At 34.2% G+C, this 17,498-nt stretch overlaps 1 long non-coding RNA gene across 2 annotated transcripts in view; it reads left to right on the forward strand.

The window, feature by feature from the left end:
- LOC135321751 (uncharacterized) overlaps positions 1–17,498 on the forward strand; it is a 116,022-nt gene that overhangs the window by 45,224 nt on the left and 53,300 nt on the right. The gene's annotated exons all lie outside the window — the stretch shown is intronic.

Here is a 17,498-nt window from a genome sequence, read left to right on the forward strand (position 1 = left end):
TCTGGACCAAGCTTTTAGGTGTATACATACATTTTAAAGCATTTCTCCCCAACTACTATATACAAAATAGATAAACAACAAGGTCCAACTGTATAGCATAGGAAACTGTATTCAGTATCTTATAATAGCCTATAATGAAAAAGAATATGAAAAGGAGTATATATATATATAACTGAATAACTGTGCTGTACACCAGAAATTGACACAATATTGTAAACTGACTTTTCTTCAATAAAAAACTTAATTTTAAAAATAAAAAATAAATTTATAGTTAGCGTCAGGAAAAAAAAGTAAATTCACAGTTGCCATTAAAAAAAAAAGCATTTCTCCCCATTTCATCAAAAAGATATTAGTGTTTGCATAATATTAATTATTTATAAATATTAGTGGTACAGTGGGAATGATATCTGATAGCTTCAAAAGGGCTGTGAATATGCAGTGGTAAATAGCATGATACGACAGAAAAAGGAAGTATGAAATCTATTTAAGAGGCTGAATTGGAAAAACTAGATTCCTAGAAACATTTCTAAAGTTACCCAAAATGCTGATGTTCATAGAATCTCTTTCTTTTATATGTAAGTTTAACATTGTCTCCCTAAGAAAGAATATCTGAGGATCCGTAGTCTTCTAAATAATCTGAAAATTTTGTGATAATTATTTTAGTCGCCTTCTTCATCAATATCCTGTATGCATTTGTCTCCAGATAAAACAGTCTGATTCAGCAGCATAGAGACATACCTTTTATTATTATAATTAATAACAATTTTAAAAGACTGATTTCATATTCAGGATTTTTCAAAAATGTTCTCTCAGTTTGTAACACTTCGTATGGGTCTCATCCATTACTCATACAGATGTTTCTTTTGTAAATCTGTTGTTGTGAAGAGACAGTTTTCTCATTTATATTTCTTAATTACTTTTAAAAATTATAATTGTTATTTCAGCAAAGTGAAATATGTTCTTAAAATAAATGTCTTGCTTGTATTAGTTCATTTACCCTCTGATATGCCTCTCTTATGTGGTTGCTTTTATTATCCCTATTTTAAGAAGGAAAAAAACGGAGACACCTAGACGTTTATTTAGTTACCCAGAGTTGCAGTTAGTAAGTGGCCAAGCTCAGGTTATACATAGGCTTTTTAAATATAGAACTTGCATTCTTAAGCAATAATTTATTTTTGTTTTATTTATTTTGTTTTATATTACATTTTCTCCAGCTTTATTGAAGTATAATTGACAAATTGTTTTGTTTTTAAACATCTAATAGAAGAACAGAACTGGTAATAAAAATGCCCCCTTTTTTTTCCCATCACCAGTTACTACTTCCCTTATGCCTTCCATCTTCCTCTTTTTAAAAACTATCTCCAAATTCCTAGCTAATGCAGTCTGTAGAGCTGTGCCTTTATTTTCCACTGTGAGACGTTACTTACTGACTTCCATTGTAGAAGAGGATTTAGCTTATAGAGTTCTTCCCTTTGGGACTCTTCTCGCCATTCTCCTAAAATATTAGTACCCAGCTTCCTGGTTAAGTCAAATTTCAGTGTTTACATTTTTATGGTTTTGCAAAGATTGCTCTCCCTTGAGCCACTGTCAGAACTCTAACACTTCATTGCTGTACTAAAGACACTAACACTTCATTTCTTGTGGAGTTTTCTTTTTCCCGAGTTACCTCATTGACTTTAGTTGCTTTTTTCTACACATTTATCACTAAGTCAGCACTCAGATGCTTTGACAGAACTGTAAAATTGTTTTCAATATGGTCAAGTGCTTCATATACATCTATAAATTTCACTATTTTTCCCTTGTTATGTCTCTCCTAGACTTCTCTGTCCCACTGCTCCCATCTGATCTGTTTATTCACAAAGCCTACTGAACATATGGCTTTGAAAAATTACCATTTATTCATCATCCTGAGAATTTTCTTCCTCTGTCTTCTCTTGGATCTCATGTCTTGCTTTGTGGCTTTTATTCCCGAATTTTAGTGGAGTATATTTTCTAAGAGATCAGGAGTAAAGCATTTAAAGAACTTCTATGTCTAATTATGACTTGGCTTTACATTAAATTCATAGAATTATAGTCTGGAATTATTTCATCAGCTGTTAGTTTTCTAGGTTGATTTGAGAAATATCCTACCAATTTTATATGTAATCATCTTCCTTCTCCGGAAGTTTCTTGGATCTGAATGTAGTTCTAAAGTGTCGCCATGATCTTGTCTGGCTTGCTGTGGTGTTTTTCTTCTTGTGTTATGCAGAGTAATCACAGAGACCTTGTAATGTGACAGCCTATGTGCTTCAGGTCTGAGAAATTTTCCTTCCCATGTCTTTCTTTGTTATCCCTTTTTGAAACTCTTAATTGCTGGTTAAACAATTTGATTGCTAAGTATTTATCTTGATCAGGAGTCAGTAAATGTTTCTGTAAAGGACTAGTTATTAATGTTTTAGGCATTGGCAGGCCATACAGTCTCTGGCACAACTACTTTTTCTCTGCCCGCAAAAGCAGTCATAGATAGCACTTGAAGGAATCAGCGTGGCTGTGTGCCAATAAAACTTCATTTACAAATACAGTCAGTAGACTGATTTGGTCTGCAGACAGTTTTTTGTCAACCCTGATCTTTATCCACATCCCTTACTGAAGTCAATCATTAACTTTAATTTTAATAATTTTCCAAATTATTGCTATGGATTGTTGAGACAAAATAACTTAGGCACAAATATTTGCATAAACAAAACAAAACAAAACTATATATTCTTTCTTTTCATTGATACAACACTCTTATTTATTTATTTATTTTTGGCCAGATGTTCCAAATGAGGGACTTAATAATACTATTGGTGGCAGTCATCTAAATTTAATGTGAATGACTCTAGTATCATTTTAGCTCTTAGATTAAGGGGATTTCTTTCTTTTTTTCCAAATAGTTTTGTCTCTAAGAGCAACTTAATTGAATTTACTAGAGGCAGACTTCTATTACGGTAATCATGGACATTTTTTCCTGGTCACCTGGGATATAATGCAGTGCTTTTACAGTTTAATCATTATTTAATTGATTGGCTAAATCTAGGCTCATGAAGGTGTTTGATTTCAGTTGCCTAGAATTTAAGTGAGGTTTTAACATCTATATGTATCTTATTTTTCCTATGCAATCTTTTAAATATTTAATTGAACCTATGCTTTGAGCATATGGGACCTACCTATATTAAAAAAATTAACTCTACTCAATCTAGGTAAGCAGTAATGGATGTTGACTTACCAAATAGTTATGTATATTTTTTTGTCCCCTCTCACCATGAGGTATTTGAATTCAAAGCTTACAAAGAGAAAGGAAGTCATTAACACAAAAGTAGATTAACAAATAAAAGTGGTTAGTGTAAATAAGAGATGCTAGATTAGATAATAATAAATACCTGCCATGGATAGGGTAAAATATATTGGCCAGTAGGGGTATTTTATGCTAAGCAATCAACCAGTTCTTACTCTGTGAGATTTGATGGTTTAGGTATTTTAAACTTTTAATTTCCTTATATATCCACATAATAAATTCCTATCACCTGAATTTGGTTTTAGATATACTGGTAACCTAAAGAAACTTTAAAATGTATGTACAAATTATATAATGTATGATTAGCTATTCTTTTAAAGCTTGAAAGAACTCACTGGTAAGTTATATTATTCCAGAGTTTTATTTGGATGTAATTTTTGAATTTTTTCCCCACATTTTCTGCACTTGTTGATGTTTTCGTATCTTTTCTTTCTTGAGTCAGTTTTGTCGTTATATATGTTTAGAAAAACCAGTAACTTACTGAGACTGCAAATTCATTAGCCTGTGTATGGGCATGGTATTTCCTTAAAATATTCTGAATCACCTTTAAGTATATTGGAACTGTTCAACCATCTAAACTCTTCAGAGCAAAGGAAGTGTTACAAGAGGGGGGAATCTGGAATGACAGTGGTTTTTATTGTCTCTGAAAGTTAAAGTATTCAGTCACCTGGAAACATGGCAGAACTCTTTTGAAGGTTACGTGCTCAGATTACCTCAGAGTTGAAGGTGGCTTCTCGGTTGTTTCTTTGCAGATGTAAATAGCACTTTTCACATGCAGGCAGGTATTATTTAACTGGCGTAAGTACAAAGGCAATTACGGCATAAATTCACCTTGAAATTATTTGAGAATTCTGATGTTCCTCAACACAATTTAGAACTGTTCGGCAAAGAGAGCCTTGATTTTTTTGTTATTGTTGTTGTTCTCACATATAATTATGAGTCTGAATTTTCAGCATATATGGCCATTTAAAATAAAAATAAAATATAAAATAAAAATTGGTTAAATAGAAACAACTACATGTATATTTCCATTTTTCAAACTCTTCTACATTTTCAAATACTTATTTAAACTTAGATACTTATTCTGAAAATAACTTTTGACCAGAATTAAATTTTACTTTTGCTTTATTGTATAACTTGTGTTAATGGTTCTTTTTTTTTTTTTCTGAAATGGTAATCTACTTTTTGACAAAAAAAGAAACTGTAGGAGAAATATGACTTTGTAATACTGTTTCTGTATTGCATGTAAGTAATAACTGAATTTAAAAAAATAATGTTTTATGTAAAATTTTGTAACTTTGAGAATTCTATGGCATTTTTCCCCAGGGAAAATAATGATCATCAGATTCCCAAAGGAGACCAACACACAAAAAGTTTTAAAATCACTGAATTACTTTGTGAGAGTGCAGTAATGTCCACATTGATTAAATAGTTTAGCTCTTATTTTTTTCTCTCATCCGTATTAGCCAACAGTTTCAGGTAAATAGAAGTACTCCTAGCAGCAGCTATTGCATTGTTTTTTCAATTAATAAAAATGTCTGTTTTTCACCATATACCCTGATTTATCATCCGATTTTAAATTATATTAAGTAATATTCTTCCACTGATACTTTACTAAGAGTTTTGCTTTGTAGTCAGGAATGGATGGTGATTTCTATTACAAAACTTGGTATCTCTTTAGTTCATGATTTTTGGCCTCCTTTGAACCATGTAAATGATAAATCATACTCATAGATTTCCTAATAGATGTTCATGAATTTCTAGACTAAAGAAGGAAAAAATTATCATAGGGCAAGTACAATAAATTTTTTATCCATTTATAGTGTCAACTGAATAAATGCACAGCCTAAAAGTTGAGAGTTATGTTTTATTTGGCGGGAGGACTGGATCCAGGATGACAGCCTCTCAGATGCCCTGAGGGACTGCTCCGAAGAGGTAGGGGAGGAGCTAGGATGCATAGGAGCTTTACAACAAACACCAGGGAGTTGGAACATTAAAAGATCACTTGTTATCTAAAGATAAACCAGGCATCTCAAGTTAAAGAATTTAGTGCTTTTCTATGTATGGGAGGAAGCAAGCATTTGGGCTCATTGAATTCATTCCTTTGACTAGCATCTAGCTCTCAAGGGCCAGTATCCTGTCCTTTCTTATTCTGAGTCCCCTCAGGGTGCACCACTGTGAGTGGCTGCAGAGGCTGGGCTGCAGGCTTGTCTTCCCTGGGGGGTGTCGGGAGCCGCTGATGACTTGATGGTTTCAGCATTCTCTGTTTACTGATATGGTTTGCAGTATTTTTCATTCACAATAGGCATATGGTATCAGCAAAGGGTTAGCTTTCATGCCTTTTTTCACTCTCAGTGCAAAACAAACCAACCATTAGCTAAATTGATGAAGATAAAAACAGAAGGCATAAATACTTAAAGTAAGATAACAAGGAGAGAGAACCATTGAAACATAAGAAATTTAAAGAGACTACTTGGCAGATCTCTATGCAAATAAATTTGAAAACCTCACTGAAACGGATAATTTCCTAAGAAAATACAGATTAACAGAATTAACTCTAGTGGAGTTAGACAGCTTCAACAGTGCAATTTCCTAATCAAGAAAATTATTACGGAACTACCACAGAAGTATCAGGTTCGTGTGGTTTCACAAAGGAATTCTACCAAACATTCCAAACCAGATAGTCTCATTGCTCTATGTATCACTCCAAAACGATGACAATGAAGGAAAAAACCTTTTAAATTCTTTTAAAAAAAAGCAAGTAGAACATCAGTAGCTTAGGTTCCTTCCTCTGTCTTCCCTATGGTTTTTCATCATTTGCTTTCATTCCCATAAGCCTATTGATGGGGAAGAAGTAACGTAGCGTGAGAGATCATAGGCTGCTATGTGGTGAATTATTTTTCTTTTTTATTCAAGTTGTATTAAAGCCTTTGCATTCACTGTTGTCAAACTATAAAGGGGGTATTATTTGTACAGAATGTAATTTTTCATTCTGGTTTGCTGCTAGGTGATTATTAGAGGTTAGAGGTGCATAGGCTGAATCAGGGCTCATTTTCACTAGGTGTATACTGCGGTTGCTTCATTGTTGGCACATGTTTTTAGTCCTTATGCCTTTGATGTACGTACTTGCTTATATTATAGTGTGACTTCTTTTCACATTTATTCCTTTTTGCTGTGAGTGCTACTTTGGCTAATAGTTATAATTCACCATCTTTATTTTTCATGACTCTCTTATGCAGCTTTTTCTCTCCTTTTATTTTAAAACTTTCTAGGTCATAATATTTATCTCATAAAGTTTGATGAGGGTTAAATGGTTTAATATATGTAAATCACTTAGAAAAGTACCAGATATATAATAAGTGCTTGACATTATTATTTTGTTTCAAGTAAGCAAAATGTAATTTAGTGTTTAAATTTAGTCCGTTGTGAAACTGTCAGTTTTTATTATGGATGTAAGCTGGGCACATCTCAAGCATGGTGGTTGTCAGATTCCTTCACCCTTACATGCCTCCTGGTCTTTTAACTGCCTGTTTCACCAGCTGGTACCATGGCAAGCACCCCACTTGGCCATGCTCTTCTGCCCACCTGAGGCTGAAACCCAGTCTCATGACCCTCCCACTACTTCCCAAGAAGTCCCATGCCACATGGCAAGAAATTGACTTCCCCAGTAGTTGTCCAGGGACCAGCTAATACAACTGAAAGTCAGGGATAATCAGGGACATTAACTTCCCATGTTGTGAAGTTTGACCATCAAGGGTAGGTAGTTTGACCATCAAGGGTTTGACCATCAAGGGTAGGGGGGAGGGGTTGGGGAAGGGAAGAGATGCAACTAAGTTAAACTACCCTTTCCATATTTTCCCTACTTTTCTGAAAGGCAGTATTGCATAGCTTACTTAGAACTGTCTTGTTTAGCTGAGTTAATGGATGTGCCTCTTTGTGAAACAGTGGATGTTCATGTTATTTACTCATACTTTTTGGTCCTTGGTGAGTTATGTCCTAATTAGATGATTTCCATTGCATGATGATTTTCTGAAATACCCATGATCTCATAACTTAATAACTCAGTAACATGCAGTTTATGGGTGGAGTTTCGACTCATACTTGTTTTTCCATGATCAAATTATATGTCTAGAAAAACTCAATCGCATACTGATACATACATACATACACACATACATACATACATACATACATACATATATATATATATATATATATATATATATGTATTCTCCCCCCCCCCAAAAGAATCTTTTCTCTGTCATGCTGGACCTGTTTTGGTACAGATTCCTAAGGTTCTGTGTTGTAGTTCCCCTATTGAGACTTACCAGAGACTCCAGTGGGCAGCCCTCTTCACCCAGGAAAACTCCAGCCCTGTCAAATGTTCTGGACAATATAGCATAGTTGGCAGGGGAACTTAACATATATTTTGGATTTGCTTCAGAACCCTCTTCCACTGAGATCTACCCACAGCTAGCAACGTTCCACAACTTTTGATAAATGAGGCAGGACATTATTCTCAAGAGCTCCTTTCTAAAATCTCAGAAGGCCCCAAACTGTTGTGCTTAGTTTTCAGTGGCAGGGAGTACAATGTACAAAAACTTGCTCTTTATCTTAGATACTCCCTATCATCACAGACCATTGTCATTCCAACCCCCAAATTTCACCAAAGCTGTAAACCCCTCAGTGTCTATAGAATTTCTCCAGTAGTGTGCTGGTAAATATTTAACAGTCAGTTCTCTAGGCAAAGAAAAAAATGTAGTGCTGGTTTTTAGCTTTGTAAATTCTTTCCTGGAAATACTGCCACCGTGGCTGATTTCAAATTATCAAAAGGGCATCCCAAAATATGTACTTGGGAAAAGATATGCACATGTGGCTCCCCCAAGCCGTTGTAAGCCAGCTCCAAGAAGTATCTTCTATATTCTGACAGGGAATTACCAGGGCATCTAGGGTCCTTGCAGGATTCTGCTCGTCAGGATCAATATGGTGGTGCTGGTAGTAGATTGTGAGACTCTACAGACCACATGTAAGAACGTCATGTGTGATGGCGTATGGAGTACCGAGGAAAATCAAAGTGTGTGGATATATTATGATAGAAGAGAACTAACCTGAACCTGAGGTCTACATTGTACAGCTGGCCTTAACATAGAAAAGCAAACTGCTTTTGGCCTCCCCATCATGGAGCTCAGGAAGAGAATTTTTGCCAGTCGATTGCTGCATACTTAGTTCCAGAAGACTATGCAAATCCGAGTCATTCCATAATGGGCACAGCAGTTTTAATTACGATCACCATTTTGATAACACTGGACCCCTTTGCACCATCGTCCACCATGATCCATCTGTTTTTAACTGGAGGCCATGTAAGGGAACTGAAGAGGATATAATGGAACCTACCGCCCTGAATCCTTCATCTTCTTTATGTTGGTATACTCCTAATTGCTATATTATACATTAATATATTTTATAAGGGAAACCAAATGTAGGTACAATAAAACTCTGATTTTTAATTATGAATGACAATTGTTTGGAAAGAAATCTGTGGTTCAAAGAAGTTTGTCATACATATATTTTTGAAATAGTAAGAATTAAAAACAAATTTTTTATATATTATTTTTTACAAATACAATTCTATCCACAATATTTTCTTTCTTTATTCTCATGTAAGTGTTCAGAAGATAAGCTTTTACTTTTTAAACTTTCGTCAAGTATAATACATCAGCAAAGAATGTATCTCAAATGTCAAACTCAGTGAGTATTCACAGAATTGAACACAATAGTGGGCCTAGCACTTGGGTCAAGAGGCAAGGCATTATCAAGACGCCAAGAACCTTTCTTGGGTGCCTCCTTATACTTGATACCCCCATAAGAATAACTGATACCTGGACTTCTAAGAGTTTAGATTAGTTCTGCCTTTTTTTTTTTTTTTTGGCTAATAATACAAATGAAATCATACTTAACGTACATTTTTGTTTCTGCTTTGTTTCAACATTTTACTTGTGAAATTTATCCATGTTGTTGCATGTAGCTGCAAGTCATTCATTCCTATTACTATGTAGTATCATTTTGTAAGGATATTCCATTTCAGTCACTCTAGAGATTTATAAGTAACAATGAATAAGTTGAATATCTTTTCAGATATTTACTGGCTTTTTAAATATTTAGCTTCTTTTGCAAATGCCTGTTTAAGTCTTTTGCATGCTCATCTATTGAGTTTTCTGTCTTTCTCTTACAATAAATTATGTTGAATATCATTTCTTTGTTATATATATGTGTGTGTGTGTGTGTGTGTGTGTATATACATGTACACATAGTGAAAATGTTTTCTTCACTCTCTGGGTTGTAGTGTCTTTTGCCAAATTTTAAAATGGTGATGACAGTTTGATTAAAAGAGGAGCTCTGAAAATTATATTTATGTATCTATCATTCCCTATTTAATTTCTTAAAGAGCTGATTTTACCCCTTGATATAGTCAAGAAAAAACATATTTTTTTCCAATATCTAAAAGAAAAGGTTTTTAATCATGGATTCTAAATTACCTGAATTATCAGACTGTTTTTCCCAGGAAGGGTCGTTAGTATACTGAGTAGTTTTTTTACGAAATGGTTAAAAGTTCAGATATATCCCAAATTAGCTGATTGTAGGTACTCGAATCAGTAATGTCACCAACTAATTTCCAAATGTCAGTACTTTGAGCAGATTATCTCATATATTGAATTCATTTTCCCCAAAGGATAAGCAACTTACTGTAATTGTCTCCTCTCACATTTTTTAGTAGACAAATTAACAATTCTGTCACTTTTTGGAGAATGCATATGTGTGTGTGTGTGTGTGTGTGTGTGTGTGTGTGATGTATAACACACATACATACATATAATCAAAATAGTGATTTATTAGAGAATAAGAGGTGAGTATTTCAGGCTTGGAGAGTATTTAATTACTGGTATGAGTTTGAGAGCATTTATAATTATGATTTGCAACAAGCATGCAGGATTAAAGTACAAGGATGTTAAATTTCCTCCAAGCAAAGACATTGATCTAAAGATTTTTAACTTCTTATACCCATTCACATATAACTACTTTCTCCTTGAGAGAATAAATTGGAAAAGTGTGGAAAAAGCCAACTGGAGTTGTTATTAGATACATTCAAGTACTAAATTTTTTGAAGTATGCCTCTAGAACAATCCTTATTTTTTAAAAAATCATTAAATAGTAGTATAAATAAGAGTGAGAATAAAGCAGAATAGGGAGGTAGTAATACCAATATTGGTTAGATTTTACAACTTTAAAATTTCTAGTCTTCCAAAACAACCTAAGATTTCTTGCAGATAGTGTTAAAATAATTGCATAACATTACTTTCTTCTTCATTGACTTCTTTTTTTATGACCTAGTGGTTTAAGAACAAAAGTAAATGTTTATTTTTCAGTTTCAATCCATTCCTTAGAGGACATCTTTTTTATTTTTTTTTTCTATTGAATTGGAAATTTTAAACCCAAGGCCAAGTAAGTTCTCTGATGCATTAGAAACATATTTTTCCTCCAAGACCTTGAATTTGCCTAGGTGAATAAGATAAAGTCATAAAAAGTGGAGACATAAGATGTTTTTTAAAATTGTCTAACAGCCGGCTACTTCTCTAAATTGAAGTACTCTTTCCAAAGAAAATTCTCTTCATATATACACACATACACATACTCATGTATAAGAATCAGCTAAATTTAGTCACATGAGACACATTTTTCCCCCTTGGAGTTTTATTTCAGAAAATATAAAACCCAGCTGAAAGGAAATGGATTGCAGAAAATATATGGCATATTTATTGCCAAATCCATTCAAGTCAAATGGCTCAGTGGAGCCAGCAGTCATCGAGAGGACAGAGGGAAGTGAAGGAACAGAAATATGTACAGTTCATTATGTAACCAACAGAGAAATGTGATGCAAGAAGAGTGAGGGAGTTCTGACTGGGGGGCTCCCTCTGGAGTGGGCTAGGGCTCTTGTTACCCTCTGTTTTATAGGAGAATGCGACTGGGCCTCTGGTCAGTTCATCTGTGCTTGATCCTTTTTGGGGTGGAATGTTTCCTAACCTCAGTGTTTGAAGAGTATCTGTGGCCTGCTGGGAGCAAACATAGGGGTAGTGTCTAGCTCAGTGGTAGAGTGCATGCCTAGCATGCACAAGGTCCTGGGTTCAATCCCCAGTACCTCCATTAAAATAAAAAAAAAAATAAGTAAATAAACCTAATTCTCCTCCACCCCCAGAAAAAAAAACTGAAAAAAAAGTTTAAGAGAAAGATTTTTTTAAAAGAGCAAATGTATAAATGTCCAAATGACTATTCTACTCTTCATGTTTTCACACCTGAAATGTTTTTGGACGTTTCATTCTGGTAATTCTATCAGAATGAATACAGGTGGTTTTTAAAATTCGTTTGGCTAATGAATCAGCATATTTATATTACTCTTTTTTTATATTACTCGTCTTACAGTTTAATAGCTTTCTTCTCTGAAGTTCCAAACAAGAATTTCTACGTCGGAATATATATTCCAAAACCTTGTAGCCCTTTAGAAATAAGTTCAGCATCTGGATGACACCAACATCTTTGAATTATTAGAACAAACTTACAGTTTCAAAAATAGCACCAACATGTCATGCACTCATTGTGCAACACAGCCTACTTTTCTTTCCTTATACCATCCTTTGAAGGTGGCACAGACAATTGTCTTGTGTTTTTCCTCAAACTTTTAAATGTTATATAAAGACCCTTCCATAAAAGACTGCTAGGCCTACAACTACTGTTTTTGTAAATCCTTAAAATTTTTCTAGTGGTTGATAGAATTTGTGCAAAATGCAAATGAGGGCAAGGAAAAAAAAAATCACTAGAAAAAATTTAGAAACTCCTCAAAGCCAGAAAGCAACCCGACATACAGTCCGCTAGTCTACAAATTGGATTCTCTCTATTTTAGCTGACAACTTTCATTGCTACAGACAATTCATATTTTAAAAGTTTCCTCAGTCTGATACTCATAAACCCAACAGGAATGCAGAAAAAGATGTTTTCTTTTTCCATTTAGTGAATCCAGTACTTGAAGTAAAATTCTGATAAATCTATTTTTATTCAGAGTTTCCTGCTTCACCCAAAATAACAGAAAAATAGTCTGCAAATTTTTTTCTGGGAAACTTTTTGTTGCTTTGATGCAACTGGGCTTCGTTGTAATGTATTTTGTAGGACAAAGGCATACAGCCCTTTCCTTCAAGGGATTATTCAGAAAGTGGACAGGAAAGGTGAGCAAGGTGAGTTTCTATTTTCAGCAGACTTTAGGGTATAGGATTGGTCTGTCTGTTCTCCATCACTCACTCACAGACCACCACTCTCTGACAGACCCAGTTGACGTGACTTAGTAAGTAGGCATGACCCATAGTGTCCGGGAGGATAAAAATACTTCTGATCAATGCAAGAGAGCAGCAGTGCCCTTGAGCATATCTGAGAGATTGCGTACTACCACTACATCTTGAATCTCTATCTTAGGTATTTCACATATATTTCAAGTGGACTTGGTGCTCAATTCCAAATAGCTGTGACCGTTTCTGGATACGAAAGAACAAAAAATTGAATTTACTTGTCTTAAAATATTACAACAAGAGATAATTTAATTTAGCACCCTCCCCCCTCCTCCGCAAAATAGCTTTGCTGTACCAGATAAAAAATAATCTATTTTAATTTTTTGTAACTTTTTTCTGATAACAACGCTATGTACAGTCGGTGTAAACATTAAAAAAAACCCAGAAATTAGAATGTCAAATTCACCTTCTCAAAGCATATTTTTCAAAAATACGTAAAGTTGACTTTTACATAGAATAAACATGTCAAAAAAAATTTAACTCATTAATGAAGGAACCAGTAGGATGTTAAATGTTAGTTACCAGTGCAACTGAGTATTTATATGCATTTTTTAAAAAGAAATGTTAGAAAATTTCTAGTTTAGATATAAAACTTGTTTATGTTTTACAGGCAACAAAATCACAATTGGGTGTATCTTTTCTCCCAGACAGAAATCTAGTAGTTACCGTGTCACATCATAGTTTTTTGAGCTCAACTTAAGTAATAAATTGCAGCGTCGAACTCAGGTACATTCTTCTGGAGAATTTAATAACTCTTGACTGAACCTATGAAAACAGTGCTTCAGTATGTCTTTGAAAGAACATCATGTACTTTCTTTTGCCTTTTTCCCAAATTTTGAATAGTTTTTCTTACCGGTTCCCCCATTTTGCTAAATAATCTCTAAAGAATACTCTTGATCATGAAGTTTGACCACATGGTTAGACTGCTTATTTATACAGTTACAGTAAGAGGTATTCGTTAACAATGTGTCTCCTTAAGCACACAGTTTGGCACAGTAGAGTAATTACTGAGCACCTACTGGAGAATTGAATCTGCCTAGAAATTTTCATAAAGGAGCTCAGTTTGGATTTTCACAAGCTTTCACATAATTTGTTCTTTTATACCAAGATCAGGAAACCAAGACCAGGAAAGTCTCTCCTGTCAGTTTTGGGGGATTCTACTTTCTCTGAGGTATATAAAACCTGTTAAGGTCTACAGTCTGTGAGGAAGGAGCCTCCTTACTGGTGAGGCTAGAAGTGTGTAGCAGGTTAGCGGACCAGTTCACCTGAGAGGCCTCTGTGAGCCCCAGCTCCACATGGGAACTTGTTCCTGAAGTGTGGGCTTGGTGTACTCTGATTAAATGAGCAGCGTTCTCAATATGACATTCTAGCTATGATCTTGGATTCACTAGTGATGTCTACAGTTATATCTTAGTTAAAGGATAAGAGAATTTTATTTAACCTCTGCAAATAAGTATATTTTCATGAAAAGTGCAGACACTCAGAAATATTTTTCTGAAGTATGAGGAATCAAAGAGACTAGTAAATTGAAGATAGATAGAGATTAAGAGGAAGAGAATGGGCTTACTTATATACCATACCCATCAGAAAATACAACAGTGAAACTAAATCTATAATACTGCAAACAAATAACCACAAGTAAATTTCCCTTCTTAGTTCATTCAGCCCAATGAGATTAATTCTTTTACCGAGTCTTAGGTCAGCTTTCATATTTATAAAGTTATCTGCTCCTGCATTTAAAAAAAAAAAGGCCTTGATAGTATAGGTTTCCTGATATGTAGATTGAGTCTCCTGGTACAGTCTGACACTTGTCTGAATGATGGCAGCTTTAAGCTCCAACACCTTCAACTGTAAGTCTATTTCTTGAAGCATCAGTAGTTAAAAATACCTGCCTCATTACTTTCCAGGAGAGTGAGCATACCGTTCTTTGTTGAAGACAAACATTTGCTCTATGTTCTATTACAGAGCCTTCAGGAAAGCATGGCATAAAAGCAGAAAACATCTGTAGATGAGACTGAAATCCTGTGCTTAATTTATTACAGAACCAATGATGTCAATGTGGAGAGAAGTCAAGTTTTTACTGGGTACAATGAATAACTCTTTCATAGGAATTTTATCAGTGTTGCTTCTGGGAATATATTAAAGACAGCGAGGACATTGACAAATCTTTAGGGTCTTCAAATCCATTTTGTAAATTGTAGAATCTCTGAAATATTTATATAATTCACAATTTACTTGTATAAAGTCATCATTTAGTTTGAAATCTCTTTCCATGAATTTTTTAATAATAGTGTTAAGCTAGCCAAGAAATATGGAGCATATCAAATGAATCTAATTTTTCTATTTCTCTTTTGATTAAGATGGGAAAAAAAAGCCTTTTTTATTCCTAAAAACTCTCTGAGAATGCTAAACTTTTGTTTTAGATTTAAGAGACAAGCATTTTTTGCCACTAAATTTAGAGTCTGATTTAGAGGAAAGCAAGATAGAAAAGATTTAGCAAGGACTGATTAAAATAAGCACTTGGATGCTTAAGAACAGTTAATCAATGTGACAATATGATATTTTAAATAAACGTGAGTGAAGGAACCTCAGCTCCTCAGATATGAGTAAAGTCTTGTATAAATCTCCAAGACACGATAAAATCAAAACAAAAACCAGAAAATTATTTATTTATTCTGGTGAGGCAGGAAAACAAGCTGTTTGGGCATACCATTTTAATATCCCTTATTAAGAAATGACTTCATACTTCAATTATCACGTTAATTGATAACAAAATTCAGTTTTGCATTAATATGTGGCAACAGAAAGTACACAAACTCATTTTAAACTCTATTATTAATAAGACCATCCTACTAAAATTATGCCAAATTTTTAACATGTTTCTTTGCTTTCCAGTTTTATTGTTCGCAGGCTGCTTATTGCTAAGTTAAATAAAATCGGCTTCTCTCAAATCTTTTGCTCTACACACTAAAGTGTTTCCATTTACTTGACTTTTATCAGCTCTGGTAGTTTTTGTGTGGATATACAATATCATGTCATCCACATATAGTGACACTTTTACCTCTTCTCTTCCAGTTTGGATCCCTTTTATTTCTTTGTCTCGCCTGATTGCTGTGGTCAGGACATCTAAGACTGTGTTGAATAGAAGTGGTGAGAGTGGGCATCCTTGTCTTGTTCCAGATTTTAGTGGGAAGGCTTTCATTTTTCCACTGTTGAATATTCTGTTGGCTGCGGGTTTGTCATAGAGAGCTTTTATTATGCTGAGATATGTTTCCTCTATACCCACTTTGGTAAGAGTTTTTATCATAAATGGGTGTTGCATTTTATCAAATGCTTTTTCTACATCTATTAAGATGATCATGTGATCTTTGTCCTTTCTTTTGTTGATGTGGTCTATCACATGGGTTGATGTGCGTATGCTGAACCATCCTTGTGTCCCTGGGATGAATCCAGCTTGATCATGGTATATGATCTTTTTTGTGTGCTGTTGGATTCTGTTTGCTAATATTTTGTTGATACTTGACTTTTATATACTGTGAAATGACCTGACAAAATTACTTGAGGACAAACTGTTCTTTTTTTTCTTAAAATGAAGAACTTACGGTGTACCTACAGAGTCATTTTTCCATGCCATTAACATTCCTGGTCTAATCTCAAACATCAATCCTAATTATAACTTTCAGTTAGTGTAAGTTCTATTGCAAGGAGGAAACTGGAAAGTAGTGATTGATAACTGACAGTCAGTGCCAGGGATGTTGACAGACAGCAAAGGATACTGAGTGAAATAATGACTACCTGCTGATACCCACATCCCTTTTATTCATTCTTAAGGGACTAAACAGACATGTTCATTAACTTGACCCCCAAGTATGGCCACTCTGTAACATATCAAAGTAACAAATAAAGGTATATATATATCCACATACACACACACACACACACACACACACACAGTATTCAGTTTTATCTGATATTTCACTAGGTATCTAAATATTATTTTTTAAATTATTTGATTTAACATTAGTCTGACTCCTTAAGTTAAGTAAGGATATTGGATATTATATTAAGCTTACATATCAAAATGATACTGAATATTTGTTAATTCTTAATTAATAATGAATACTTACCAATTCCTAAAACACTAGCATATTTAAAGTTTCAGATGTCCAGTTGTTTTATTCCCCTAGGTTCCCTAATTCTTGGGTTCTCTGATATTTATGTGACCTGTGTTAGTCTCTATAAATTAATTAAACAAAGCCCCTTCAACTTAGGAGATTTTATAGTTCGATATATTGATATACTATGAAGGAAGAAAAGATTTCAAACTCACATCAAGAGGTACAGGTGTTTGCTAATTACAAACATAGATATATAGAGAACATGCAGGTTCCTTTCTACAACCTCAGTCACAAGTTAAAAATAAACACAAAAAAAGAAGAACAAACAAATCACTCAAAGGGCTGTTCTCCTTTCTAGTGGGCAAGAAATGTTTTCTACATTGAGATAAGCTCACAAATAGAAAATAACAGAAACAAAGAAAGAACTAAGTAACAAGAATTCTATCATCTCTCACCTGACCGAAAGAAAAAAAAAAAAGATTGCCCATCATCTCAGTAAAGATTTTCAAATGTTCCAGTCTTAAAACCAGAATCCTAATCATTGCTGCCACCCAGTGAGGAATTAGTTATTGGGCCATACACAGACCAGAATCAGAATCACACTTGATCAAGTATTTGAAGCAAAACAAAAGCAGAATCAGGGGAGAGCAGGAGCAGGGGCGAAGAAGGGAGAGA

The sequence above is a fragment of the Camelus dromedarius genome, chromosome 7 (genome assembly GCF_036321535.1).
Source record: "Camelus dromedarius isolate mCamDro1 chromosome 7, mCamDro1.pat, whole genome shotgun sequence".
NCBI lineage: Eukaryota > Metazoa > Chordata > Mammalia > Artiodactyla > Camelidae > Camelus > Camelus dromedarius.